Source organism: Lissotriton helveticus, chromosome 10 (assembly GCF_964261635.1).
Source record: "Lissotriton helveticus chromosome 10, aLisHel1.1, whole genome shotgun sequence".
Classification (NCBI taxonomy): domain Eukaryota; kingdom Metazoa; phylum Chordata; class Amphibia; order Caudata; family Salamandridae; genus Lissotriton; species Lissotriton helveticus.
Window position 1 is genome coordinate 1,002,780,447 of NC_136071.1, and position 15,179 is coordinate 1,002,795,625.

The following is a 15,179-nucleotide window of genomic DNA, read 5'->3' on the forward strand; positions in this document are numbered from 1 at the left end:
GTGTCGCAAATTTCGAACCTCCCCACTTCTTTCTCCGATAGCGAGGGATAGTGAGGAGGGACTGAGAGGAAGAACGCAGTTCCCTGGCGGGAACATAGGGGGTAATCTCAGAAGAGATAAATGCGGGTGCCAAGCCCTGTCGAGCTAGGAAAGTAATGGAGGCGAGTTTGAATTGGACCCGGGCTCGCACAGGAAACCAGTGTAGGGTTTTCAAGAGAGGGGAGGAGTGGTGAAATTTCGGAAGGTTAAAGACCAGGCGGGGCCCCTGGTTTTGTATCTGCTGCAAACGCCGAAGACTATATGCAGGAATACCTGCATATAGGGCGTTGCCATAATCCAGGCGGGACACCACCATGGCCAACATGATAAGTTTAAGAGCAGAGAAAGTAAAAAAACGGGACACCCTGCGAATAGTGCGCAATGAAAGGAAAGAAGAAGATACCACGGAGCTGACCTGAGAATGAAGGGTGAGTTGAGAATTGAGTTTTATACCCAGAGTTTTAACAGAGGTAGCGGGGACAGGGGAGGGGCCCAGTGCAGGGGGCCAAAAAAGAGAGGACCAGGGGCTGGATGAACCACCCGTCAACACCAGCTCGGTCTTATCGGGGTTGAGTTTCAAATGATTGCGGCTCATCCAGTCCCGGATATGAAGCATAACAGATTGAAAGTTAAGAAGAGAAGAAGGGGAAGAAGACAGATTGAAAACAAGCTGGAGGTCATCCGCATAATTAAATACGGCCACCTCCATTTGTTGAAGAGAAAAAATAAGAGGGGCAACATAAATATTAAACAGGAGGGGGGAAAGGGAGGAACCCTGGGGAACCCCGCACTGAACTTTCCGGACGTCCGTTGTGAAATCACCCAGGCGAACGGCCTGGGTGCGGTCGCTCAGGAAGGAGGATAACCAGACCAGAGCAGTGCCCCCGATCCCCGCCGCCTTGACACGGGAAAGTAGGATGGTATGATCCACCGTGTCAAAGGCGGCTGAGAGATCGAGAAGCACAAGAGCCTGGCGTTGGTTGGTATCCATACCCTCCCTGAGGTTGTCCAGGACCGAGATGACAACGGACTCCGTAGAGTGTGCGGGGCGGAAACCAGCCTGGCGGGGAGCAAGAGCTCCGTGCATCTCCACAAAGGAGCTCAGGGCGCAGGTGACATGGCGCTCGAGCACCTTTGCCAAAAATGGCAGGAGGGAGATGGGGCGGAAATTGGCGGGGACAGAAGGGTCTGCCCCAGGTTTTTTAAGAATCGGCACAATAACCGCTGACTTCAAGGGGTTGGGAACTACGCCTTGGGCCAGGGAGCTGTTGAGAAGATGAAGGGGGGGATCAGGGCAGGTGACAAAAATCTGACGAAGGATATGGGCCGGACAGGGGTCCAGAGGGGAACCAGATTTAACCAAGGATACTATGGACGTGAAAGCTTCCTTAGATATGGGAGGGAAAATGGTGAGTTCTCCCTTGGGAGAGGGGCATTGGGGATCAACAAAAGTGGAAGAAGGGGGCGGGATGTTGTCTTTAATGGTAATGATTTTATGGATAAAATAGTCATTGAGGGAATGGCAGAGTTCTTCGGACGGGGCGGGCTTAAGGGTTGTTCTGTCTGAGAGCGCCAGATTCTGAACAATCGAGAATATCTCCTTGGACTGGTTTGCAGCAGCAAGGATTTTAGAGGAGAAGTAGATGGTTTTGGCCTCCAGGATCTTATTTTTATACTGGGCAAGGATGTTAGTATACTCCAGTCGTAAAATGGGGCAATAACTTCTCCTCCAAGCCCGCTCTGCGCGGCGTACTGTGAGTTTGGTGGCCTTTAGCTCAACATTGAACCACCGATTGGCATCCTTGTCGCGCTTAGAGGTGATGCATTTGAGCGGGGCAACAGAATCACTACCAGCAGAGAGCCACTGATCTATAGCCGCGACCTGCGAAAGGGTAGGAAGACCCTGCAGGGAAGGGAGAGTAGTGGTAAGAAGGGAAGAAAAATCTTCCAGGTTAGCTCGGCCCCAAGCTCGGGCCCAGATGTTCTTAGGACGAGAGGGCTTGGCTGGGGAGTGAGTGGGCAGAGAGAATGAAATCAAGTGGTGATCTGACCATGTACAGGGCAAGATAGAGAGAGATTCCACGGGACAATTCAAGGACCAGATCTGGTCAAGCATGTGACCTTTGATGTGGGTGGGAGAGTGAACAAAGGAAGTGAAATTGAGGGATTGAAGGGTTTCAGAAAATTCCTTTGAGGAAGAACATTCAGCAGGGTCGGAGGGCCAGAAATTAAAATCACCAAGGAGTAAAATAGAGGTGTTGTTAACTGTAATGGTAGCCAGGACTTCTAAAAAAATCAGAAAAAAATCAGAAAGGAACTGTGCGGGAGATTGGGGAGGACGGTAAGTGAGAAAGCAGGTCAAAGGAGGAGAGGTGGCGGTGGTGCGAATAACCAAGTATTCAGAGGTAGCAATGTCCGGTAAGGACAGGGTTTGAAAAGGGAGATCGGTGCGTGCAATGACTGCCACGCCGCCCCCCACTCTGCCGGAAGGGCGATCTGCCCGAAGAGCGTAGTAAGTAGCCGGCAGGGTGGCCAGAAGGGCGGGGAGGGAGTCATCGCCGAACCAGGTCTCCGTTAAAAAAAGGAGATCAGGGGTATGAAGGTCCAACAGGACCAAAAGTTCGTGTGCATGGGCAACAGCGGACCGAGTATTAAGGTAGAGGACTGTTAAGGGTTTAAGGGGTATAGGGTGAATGGAAGATGGGAGTAAAAGAGAAGGGCCAGACACAGTAAAGGGAATGTGCGAGGAAACCTCATGGGATAGACCAAGGGAGGAAATACGAGACCAAGTGGAAGTAGCAATGGGCAGTTGGGCCGGGGAATAGGTGATAAGCGGGGCAGAGTGACGCGCCCCTAGCCCCGGTCGGCCGCGGACGGGCGCAGACGGGCTTAACTTAGGCGCAACTTCGGCGCTGCGCCCGCCCGCTGCGCCGTCTAAACGGGGAAGTTGTGATATAGGGACACATGGAAAGGGTCTAAGAGGGGCGTGACAGGGGGTGGAGGGACAGAGAAGCAGCCCCGCCAACCACAGAGCAGCCCGAGATGGTGGGCACGCCCGTCCCCGCCCTCGTGGCCTGCCCATCACAGGGTGAGGGAACGAGCAGCGTGGGGCGCTCTGGCGGCGGCCGGCAAGGAGGTCAGTAGGCGTCAGGGGGTGCGCGATGTCCAGGGCGCAGCCCCTGCAAGATGGAGGCAAGGTAAGTAAAAAGTCTCGAAGATTAAAAGGTTTTCGTTGCGCCGCGCCTCAGCAGCGTTGTGGCTCCCTCGGGAGATCTAAACAGTCCTGTACTACCCTCTTTTGTGTAATGTGTTTGGGGGTAGTTCCCTTTCACTAGTAGCCACATCCAGGGAATGCACACTATTAAGCCATACTCAAGAGTTCCCATTGACTCATCAGGATTTATTCAAAAGTGTCTATGGTGACGCAGCACCTTCAACCGTAAATCCCCTGGGGCCCACAGCCCCTAGTTTACTCCCTACATACTCCTGCAGCAAAGACATGTTCAGTGTTACAGCAGGTACCCTCAGCAGATCACTCTTGAGACCAGATTCTGTTTGGAGAAGTCGGGCTTCCTGCGATACACATGACAGTGTCAGGCAGGCGGAGACTCACTCCCGGAGTGGCAAAGCCGCTCTTCCCAGCGGTCAGTGCAGGTTCCAGCTCACATCAATGAGGTAAGTCAAATTCTCCCTAGTGGGGAGAATGTGTGCTCCTCTGCAGCCTCCTGGTCCTCAAGGGTAAGTCAGGGCAGATCTCTTGGTGCAGCTAAACCTGCTGGTTGCAGCCTCATTCTCATCGCGGGTGACTGCCTGAAGTCTGGTGATTTGGTCCCAGCAGCCCCTCCTGGCACACGGGGTTGCTGTGGTACCTTCCAGGTGCAACGTAGAGTCCTTAGGGGCAATCGCCCACGACACGGTGGTCTCTCTTGGGATACAGGTTCGTATCCACAAAACTGTCTTGCGGGATTCTTCTCTTCCTTATGTCTTCACCAGGCAGGCCTTGACTTCCCAAAATAGTCCTCTATATAATGCACTGTTGCAGGCACATTTACTTAGTGTACACTCATATCACACTTACTGTCCAGCACTAATATCTCAAAGCATTGTACCCCTGCATGCATTCAGCACACACACTCTGTCTGGGCACACTGTTCAGTATCAAAGCTTTCCTATATTCAACAATGGTGTGCCTATTTTAAACCATGCACACTGCCAGCACAGACAGTCACCATGTGTGCAATGCACAACACTTAACCCTTCATATATTGTACTCACGCAAGTACACCCAGCACATGCTCTTCTTGCGCATCCACCACACATCACTACATCTTTCATGTCATGTATTCCTCACAGGCATACATATGCTCAGCACATGCACCAATCTCATATGTGATACACAATACTGCACTACACGTGTACTGTACTCTTCCCAGACACACATACAACCACACAGAGTCACTACTCCTGCACTATGGAGCACTCCACATCTGCCTGACATAGGCCAAGGGTTGAGTTAAGCACAAAGCAGCAAAACATTTAAAAAGATGAGTGAGCCTGTAGGCCTCACTCCAGTGACAGAGTGTAAAAAGGTCTTGCTCACTACTACTGATCCCTACACAGTTTGCATGACTGTGCTTGTGCTGCTTAATTCCTGGGGAAGGAGGGAGCCTTCCACCTCTATGAGGGTAGCGCTGTGGGTGCCCGTTCTGGTCCAAAAGGCCGCACTCCGTGAGACAGGCCTATGTCATGGCGCACATGCATTATCCGTGTTGGCCTATGAAAAAAATCTGTATTGAATAAGGCTGTATAAAATGTCATCATTTTGTTGTATAGCGTTTTAGGACCCTAGTGTAATTTTCCCGATTCATGCCCTTATATAGGTATAATTCACATTACCCTTATATAGGCATATAAATCATAACCATATTTAGACATAACCCATCCAGTCCAAATATGGCATGGCTAGGCTACTTCCACTAGCCACAACGCTTTTTTGGAAAACTCGGCTTCAGCAGTCAGGGACATCCCCTTTCTTGAATATTGATTTGTCCTAGAAATCATGGCATTTTCAAAGAACTATCATTCTTTGGTGATTATGTCTGACCTTACGCCAATCCAGGCACCTTCAAGGTATAAATATGCCTACACTTGTCCTAGCAAACACACAGTGGTTTGGAGCAGTCCGACTATCTACTTGCCTGACGCATCTCGCTACAGCAAGTGCCGAAGGAAGACGACCTTCCAGCTGACACACTGACAGAGAGGTTGCCTTTCTCTCGCTGAGAATACAGCTCCAGTGTTTCCAAGCTCCCCTTGCTGGGTGTTGGGAAATCGAGTCCGGAAACAGAGATACCAGACCTCCTTCATTCTAAACCAAGGTACGGAACTGATTAGACCCTACGAGAAATCTTGTATAGATTCTTGGCAAAGAAACTTAACACATACTTACTTCTTCCCTCATACTAGACGAAGGTTAGGTACATCGGGGTAGGCGTATTTCAGAAACACTAGATGAGTACTTTTAGGGCCCGATGTAGGTCACCAAATACCGGTCGGTAACGGCCGAATTCGGCCGTTACCGACCGGTATTTGGTGATTGAGATGTAGAAGGCAATATTTTGCACAATCAGTAAATTTACTGAATTGGTAAATTTACCGATTCTGTAAAATACCGAATCAGTAATTTTACCGATTCGGTAAATTCCAGATGTAGGTAGCACTGTTTACAGTGCTACAGGCATTCAGAATTCGGTATTTTACCACCCAATACTATTGGGTGATAAAATACCGAATACAGGTGTACATGCACATCTGTGCATGTACACCTGTGCCATGTGGCACACAGACATGCCCTTAGGGCATGTCTGTGTGCCACATGGCACACATGCCTGTATTTGGGGTGCTAGAGGGTGTCAAAGTGACACCCCCTGCTTCTTGCTGCAATCGGTATTTACCGAATCGGTTTATACCGATTTGGTAATGCCCATTGAATCCTATGGGCTTCAATGCCCATAGGAATCAATGGGCATTACCGAATCGGTATTTACAGAATCTGTAAATACCGAATCTCAACGAATCGGTATTTACCGATTCTGAAATACCTACATTCACCCCCTCCATTTTACCACTTCTTAAATACCGAATCGGTATGATTCGGTATTTAAGAAGTGGTAAAATTAAATTACCTACATGGGGTCCTTAGTCTTTGTTATTTATGTATGTATTTTATGGCTTAGAAACCATACCATGCTTTTACAGTATTATTTCATAATACTCTTCTTGCTGTATGCATTATACTTTACAGCCAGTATTGCGATTGTAGCACTTAATTTCTTCTGCATGAGAAAGAAGACTGTTCAATAAATACTTTTATTGAAAACGCCCGTCTCTCTATTTCTTTGCACCTCTGGTGAAACAAAGCATGAACGATTGACCGAGTAAAATATCTATCTATTATTTCCACGACTCTGAAGACCAGTTTTATTCTTGGGGAAACAAAGTTGTCATGTTTATGCAGTTGTCAGAAACGAATCCCTTCTTGCGTATTCGAGAAAGTTTCTAGTGACCTCTGAGCTAGCTGGCTCTCACAATTAAGTCTAATATATTCGTTAGAGACCTAGTCGACTTAAGTCCTACGTCACATCTAATGGATATATTATTCCAATGCGCAGAGCCTATTAGGAATATAGGAACTACACTACATGGCGCCCAACGTTTGGTAAGGCACTAATTTAACGCTAGATACTAGAGTAACTCAGTCGTGCTTTTCACAGAGACCCCTTTTTCCTGTAAAATACTCCAATAGACGTCTGGAGTGGGTAAAAGAATAAAATATCTGCCATAACTGAGTAGGGTGAAAATCCTATGTATTAGTTTTTGGTTTGATTCAACGTTGAAGGATACAGTGTTCCAAAATATTGTGCACCTTATCTTTGTTTCCTTGAAACTTGCTCTGCAAACTTTCAGTCAACAAAATGACTGAAAACGAGACCGGTGGAGCTGCAGTTGCAGCCAGACCGGGTTTAGACATTACAGGTTTCCAACAAAATGACCCAGATGCTATAATGATCCCGGAAAACTTAAGGAAAACCATCACTATAAAGCTAATAACAAATGGCCTATCATCAAGAGTTGGTAGAGTAATTTTTGTCATAGAGGCACATGAATATCGTCAAACAGAAGTATTCTATTCATGGATTGTCTTCCCTGAAGCAAATCCAGTAACACATGTGTTCCACTTCTACAAAGTAGAGGAACCTCCAACGGAATATGTTCCTTTTGAGGACATTGAAATTCCACTAACTTACCAAGAGCATCAGCTCTGGTTTAAGGGCGCCCTACAACATCAAAATCACATTACCAGGCTCGGTCCACTAGGTAGACCAGGAGCAACATGGCCGGTACTAGCCAGCTATACACCACATCCTGACATTGAAGAAATGTCAAGTGAAGAACTATTTGTTCAACTAAAACAATTAATCAAAATACATAGACAATTGGTTCAATATGTCATGCAGACTCTAACAGTCCAACCTGCTATCAGGATTCCACAGCAAACCCCTCATTAGGGGAACACAAATAAAATTACACCAAGGACCATACAATCAGTCAAAACGGAAACAAATTCCATAATGGTTAGCTCAAAAAATCACTCAAATCGAGGCAGTATTAACTGACAGTACACCTCATGAGAAACAAAGAATTTTAACAATCTGCTTACCAATGGGGATCGCACCACATCTGGAGGACTGCGACACTTGGGGTACAGTCTTTGCTGCAATCTACACAAAAACTCATTGTGTTCCATCTATGGCGGTAATACCAGACGTCCTGAAACAGATTCAAAATTAATACGGGCCAGAGCCTGCTTTGAATCTAGGTGTGAAATTACTTAAAGATTTCAAACAGGTCTCAGCTATAATATTAGCTAATATTAAAGGTGAAGCAGCAACTGTGGCGATCCGCCAAAAATTAAAAGAACTTGATGTAACTGAGAAACCATATGATTTAGCAAGAATAATTGAAAAATCCCATGAAGAACTAGGTAGAGATAGTTTGGGTTGAAAACCAGTAAAGCCCCAACTAACAGAATATCCTGAAAAGGTGTTTATTAAAAACACTCTCTCTACTCCTAAAAAGAAGTGGGAAAATACTAGACAGACACTTACTAAAGAGAAGCGTTCTCAATCCAGAGGTAGGTCTCCTCAAAGGGAGCCCTCTGAAAACATGTATAACCTCAGGAATAGGGATAATTTGAGAAAACCTGATAGATATCAAGATACTGATACACGTTCCTCTCGTACCTTTCAGAGTTCCTCACAGAAATCGGAAAGAAGAGGATGGTCAGAACACAAGGAAGAACATGTGAAGTTCAAAGACGATCAACACGTTCCAAAAAATAAGAAAACCCAATTCACCAGAAAGAAGGTAGCAGGTCTAAAAATCAGACATGCAGAGGATCTTGATGACACAACTCCAGAACGGGGAGTGCACCCAGACAATGCTGGACAACGCAGCAGAGGTCACCATAGCTCGCAAGATCCTCAAGGATCATCTGGAGACAGTGGACTTGAATGAGTATATTCAAGTTGAAACTGCCGACACCAGGGTTTGTGTACCCCATAAGTTATATGAAGTAATACTCCGGATGGAGGGGGACATAACTAGGAAAATAAGAGCACTCTTTTGGGAGAAGCTCTCTAAGGGTTATGACATTCTTCTAGCTGAAAAAGAGGCGACCAACATTTGTCAGGGAGTGCCCACATGGCGAAGAGATCATTATGCCAGCCTTCTCTAATCATATTTCGATTCATGAAAAATATACTTATGCCAGAAAATGGGCTGTAGTCCAGGCTCCAGCATTACATAAAAATCATGTAGGATGGGATGAGGATTCTCCTCACCATAAAATCCAGTTAAAAGATCAACCAACTGCTCAGAGGCAGTATCCAGTAAAGCAAGAAGCTAAAAAGCAGGTCAGGGAGCTCTTAGATCAACTTGAATACCAAGGGGTGATTGAAACATGCACCTCATCCATGAACAATTGTTTGTTTCCTGTCTCCAAACCGGACAATCCATATCGTCTAGTTTTGGACTACAGACATTTAAACTCTTGTTGCAAAACATTTGCAGTACAAAATGCACACAGTGCAGCACTGATGAATAACATTGTGCGAAAAAGTATAAAACATTAGATATTTCAAACGGTTTCTTCTGTCAAAATATCGCACCTGAAAGCAGGTACTTGACCGCTTTTTTAATTATGGGGACACAGCATCACTTCTGTCATCTACCCCAGGGATTCAAGAATAGTCCAGGGTTATTTTCAGCCAGAGTAACAGAGTTACTACAAACATTTGATGATGAGGCATTATCTTATGTCGATGACATCTATCTTACAGACGATGATTTGGACAGGCACTTGAACAGGGTGAACACCATAATACTTGGTTTCGCATGTGAAGGGTACAAATTTAACTTTAAAAAACTCAATAATTGCCCACCTCAACGTCCTATTCTTAGGATACGAACTTTCAAGTGAAGGCAAAAGCCTGGCAGCAAACTTTTTAGAGAAATGTACGCTGCTTCAACCTCCAAAAACGCTGAAAAACTTACAGTCAATTCTAGGTTTCCTGAATTTCGGAACAACTTACATTCTAAACTACGCAGAAAGGGTTAAACCTCTCTACGAATTAATCAAACCTGATTTCAAACCAAGTAATTGGACTCAAAAACACACAGAAAGTTTGCGTTCAGTGCAAACAGACATGTTAGAAACAACACATTTACAGACACGCATAAACGTACGCAACCTTGTAATCCGAATCATCCCAGGAAGATGCGGCGGATTCACTTACTTAACCTTTAATGAAGGGGAAAAAGTACCAATTGCTTATAAATCACACTTGTACACACAAGCTGAAATGAAATTCACTTCAACAGAAAAAATTCTGACAGTGTTTCAGACTGCAGTAGCAAAAGAGATAGCTCTCACACAGGGAAAACGCATAAAAGTCATTACTCCTATACCTGCCTTAGAGGCAGTGACAAAAGCAAGCATTCCGAATGCAAAGGCTTTACATCCAAGATGGATACAATGGGTTAACTCTCTTGCTGCAAAAGACGTTGAATACATTTTTGACCCCTACTTGAAAACTCAAGAATTTTTACAATATGAACAAGAATGTCCTCTGCCGACTGAAATTCTCCCTCTAGAACAGTACGAACGTATAATTTATACAGACGGATCAGCACAGCCCGCAATTGGGGGCAAACAAGCTTATTGTGCTGCGTGCGCAACTGTTAAAGGTCGCTGGCGCTATGGTAAATTCAGACCTATAGTCACAAAAACTCAATCCCTAGGAGACTGTACAGCTCAGCAAGCTGAACTACAGGCTTTCAAGATGGCGCTGGAAAATACAGATCGCGAATTCCCCACACTCATTGTGTGCAATTCATATTACTGCATCCAATCTTGTAATGAATACTTGCAGAACTGGGTTCAAAACGGTTTCAAAGATGCAAAAGGTGGTACAATCAAGCATAAGTTGCTATGGGAACAAGTAGTTCTATTACAGAAAGAACTACAAAAGACTCAGGTGATCCATACACTGAGTCATCAGCATGATGGCGTTGACGTTGAAGGGAATTCAATGGCTGATGAAGCCGCGAAGGCAGCTGTGCAAACGGCATCCGTAGCTGCAACCACTCATTCAAAAACAAAAATAGACAGCGAAATAATGCAGGCTGTTGCCGCTTCCAATAAAGACAGCGGTAAAACGGTACCAAAAGGCTTTCCACTCAAGTACTCCTATATAACTGATGCAAATAATGTTCCTTTTGCTCGAATCCCTGGAGAGGGAGATAGAGTAATTCCAAACATGGAACACAGATAAGGACTAATCTTAGCAGCACATGAAGGGCTTGCCTCTGCACATGCAGGTGTTTCTGCCACAGTGTCGTTATTAAAACAAAGATACTGGTGGCCGCGCATGAGGAAACAAACTAGAAACTATGTTTTGGAATGTGAAATCTGCCAAAAAATGAAGGTTTCGACTGTGAAACGCCCGGCACAGATGCCCTTTCTAATTTCAAATAAACCTTTAGCATGTGTTTATCTGGACCAGCGTGGTCCCTTACAGAGGGATGGCAACTATAAATATATCATGGTCACAGTGGATTCATGCTCAAGATTCATTTGGATGTGGCCTCAGGGCTCGGCTGACGCCCGAACTGTTATAAAAGATTTGCAAGTCTTTATCGGCACATACACAATCGGCACGCTACATTCTGACCAGGGTCCTGCGTTTAGCTCTCGAGCTTACAAGGAGGCCATGGCCAACTTGGGCGTTGCATTGCAGTACTCAAGTCCATTCCATCCTAAGCAAAATTTGGTTGTGGAAAGAAAAAAACGTGACATAAAGCAATCTATAACAGCTAGGGTACTAGGCTTGGGTGACGGGTGGGTCAAACATCTAATAAGTGTCCAACGTAGTCTTAACAATCTGCCAAGAAATTCTCTGGGTGTATTCACTCCATATGAAATCCTTTTTGGTACTAGAATGATTGTCGAAGACCGCCAATCGTAATACTTCAGTGGTAGAACAAAAACCCTTTGATATCAAAGACTTTTTGGCTGTTTTGCAGGACTTAAATAAGACAAGAAGAAGTCTAAGCAAAATATTACAGAAGCCAACGACCACTGAAGAAAAACCACCTGTCCCAGCAAGGCCTGTCTGGATTCCAAAGATTGGGAATCTAGTCAGAGAAAAGATCGCGGACAACAAGGAATTTGGGCCTTCATACAGAAAACCAGCACCTGTGCTAGCAATCCACGGATCAAGAACAGTGTTACTGCCGCCCCTTGCTGGAAAAAAGGAGAACCGGTTCGTATCAATTGACCTGGTAAAACCACACCATGTGGCCGATAATAAGTAGTAGGCCCAGTGGACTCCAAAGATGTAACAGAAGACCAAATCTGGCTACTATCCAAGAGGTTCAAACTGAGAGACTCATCACCTTTGAAGAATCTGCAGTAAGAAAAGAAGGACTATGCAACAAAGCAATGGAACTTGTGCCTCTTAAAAACCCAAATAACAGTTTGTCAAGACACTCCTGTTTACAATGATGTAGCCTCGGACTATACTAATATGGCAAGAGATCCAGTAACTCCAGCGATTTCAAGTAATCCGGATGCAATACCAACAATTGAGAGAACTGCCTCTAGCTATTTCATCAACTTTGATACATTTTCTGAGGAGCCCAGTGACCCCGTAACAATGCCAGCAAACAAAACTTTTAAAGACAAAATACCGGCACTTTTTCAGCAACTGGAGAAGACTTATCTGGTTTCACCATGGGTTGAATTTTGGGTTGTGTTAGGTGTACTTTTTCTCCTACTTTGGCTCATTCTTGTATTAAGTTTGGGAAATCTGATAGATGGAGAATATATTAAAATGGACACAGCAAGTAAGAATATCTACTTGCTCCTGAAACCACACAAATAATCTCATTGTGAACAAAGAGACGTGTCATCAGTGAACATCACCGCTGCTCCTATACCAGGTGGTATAGCATGGGACAGAACTGATTATGACATTTATGGTCCGGCTGAGCTGCTGAAGATTCCACATCAATTCAAGGATTCCCTGAGTGACTTTGTTTCACCCAGCACATTTTCTGATGATTGGGACTTTGAGACTGTTAATAACATGATGTCAGATTTAGAAATGTCTGCAAAATTTACAAAACATGAATACTTAGAAGGTTCATCAGATTATGCACGAATGTATTGTTACTGTACGACACACCCACGCGCATAGCGGCTGAAAAGCCTGGCCAACCACATCAACACTAGCACACCATGGTCCACCCACCTTCTCACTTTTCTCTTTTCCTTTCCCACTGCTTCTCTTCTCGTCACCGGTGGAGGGGGCACAGACACGGGCCGAAGACAACACCACACACCGAACATGCGATTGCAGCAGGCATGCTTACAAATGGTCGTTTGTAACCCTACCGGCTGAGAATGCTTTTTGTCAAATTTTTCCCCCCTGGCGACCCAGACTGTATCCCTGTATACTGTACCTTGTATATATAAAAAACTCTTAATAAAAAAGCATTGGAATTAAAAAAAATAATAATCATTTTGGTCATCATTACTTGCACAAATCTGCAAGCCCTAGAAATGTTATACTTTCAATCAATGGGAACATTGTCCAACGCCACCAAAAGGTAGCTCAAAAACATTCTATAACAAATGTCCATACTTCTCAGGTTTTAATACCACAAAACCGGAAACATTTTACTTTAAAAATGCTAATGAGACAGGAATGAAAAGTGTGTTGACAAATACAAAGCAAATTTATTCTGCAGCCTTTTATGCCCAGTTGTCCTCATTAGGTTTCGACTTTTGGAGAGACAACATAGAAATAAAAACTGTCTGGGGTTCAAATGACAGGAAAGTGCAGGGAATAGAAGCCTTATTCCGAGCCTGCAATATTCCTGAGCAAATAATGTTTTTGAATGACACCGTTCAACAAACATCCTGTCTTGGCCTAGCCAAGATAAAAGATTTAAATAAACCGTCCATACCTGTACCTACAGCTGATAGTAAAAACACTTCAGAAGGAGGGGTCGACGTAAAAACTATTTTATTAAAAAACAGAACTGATCCTAATTGGAAAAAATGGTTAATCTGGCCAACAGACACGAATAAGTGTCAAGTTAGATTCCTGAACAAGACACAAGGGTTTACAGTAACTAGGCCAGACCCAAGATATGTCCAGAGACAACATCCAGGGAAAGTAACAACTTACAGTAGGAAAACTATGCCTCGAATGGCTACAACAATCTACACTTACAGAGGTTAAACAACACTTAACTTTACTTAAAGATGGCGTTGATTTGAGGGACTTCTTATTAGGGCCTCATAAACCGCGTCATAAACGTTTCATATACGCCGGTATTTATGCTGCTTATAATGAAGCATGGAAAGTCACGCAAATGGAAACTGCAGAACGAATACAAGAAATTGATTGTATTAATTTAGAGAAAGCTCTCTCTGTAGTTGATAATGGGTTAACAACTCTGTCATCCAGAATTTATTCTTTGGACAGCATTGTATCCTCTGCCATAGACATAATGGAACACGACTTGCTCATGTTACAACATGGACAGTCTCAATTGCGTTCTATAATGCTGCTAGGCTGGATGTTACAAAATCTTCGTTCTGGCTATGTGCCTCGGCGTCTAATCAACACCACGTCATCCATCATTGTTTACTGGATTTAACCTTACAGATAAACAAATCTCTTTGGCACAAAGGGGAGCAGACTATATGGTGTTGAGCATAGAAAAACTGGAAAGATTACCATTAACTGTTTCTGAGAAACCAGCCATAGAATGGATAATACATGGCACCATTACGCTGCCAGTGAGGATTTTCCAGTTTCAGCATTGCTTGAAACACATACCAGCAGGCCTGTATGAAAGGTTGGGTAAAGAATACATTAAGTCAACCTGGGATTTACCATACACACACAAATGTTGGAGTGGGGGAAAATAAGTATTTCTCAGTGGCACACAATGTAACAGCGCACTAAGCGGTACACTTTTATGTCAGGGTATTAATTTACATGGAACCGGTGATGGTTCTTCGACCAACTTATCCTGCCACCTGCAAGGTTCTCCGGCAGCAGTGATAGATCCAATTTTTAGGCAGCTTTCCAATGAGAGCTACATAATGTTGAATGGTCACAGCTGTTGTGGAATGATGCCAGGAATTGCCTATCTCGTAAATGCGTCAGCCAGGGTCACTTGTTGTATGCAAGTATTGTTTCCTAAAGCAAAGACAGACAGGGAGTCGCCGTTATGGCCTTCACTGAACATCTCTTCTATTCGAATTGATACTTTAAGCAGAATGAAAGCCATTCTTTTACAAAAAACTGTGCCACTGACCTTGTCCAAAAAGACGTATGATCTGCAAGTTGCAAGGTCCTCTGCGGAGATACATGCCTTATTATCAACAAACTGCCCCATACATTTCGCAGAAATGTTAGGTCGTATCTTAAACATGTCTGATACCAGTGGTATTGCACATGTATTTAAGCCGAATTGTTCGGACTGTTAGCACCTTTTGA

At 44.5% G+C, this 15,179-nt stretch overlaps 1 protein-coding gene across 1 annotated transcript in view; it reads right to left on the reverse strand.

The window, feature by feature from the left end:
- The window catches only part of HDAC9 (histone deacetylase 9), a 2,824,806-nt gene that overhangs the window by 1,569,167 nt on the left and 1,240,460 nt on the right, over positions 1 to 15,179 (reverse strand). The gene's annotated exons all lie outside the window — the stretch shown is intronic.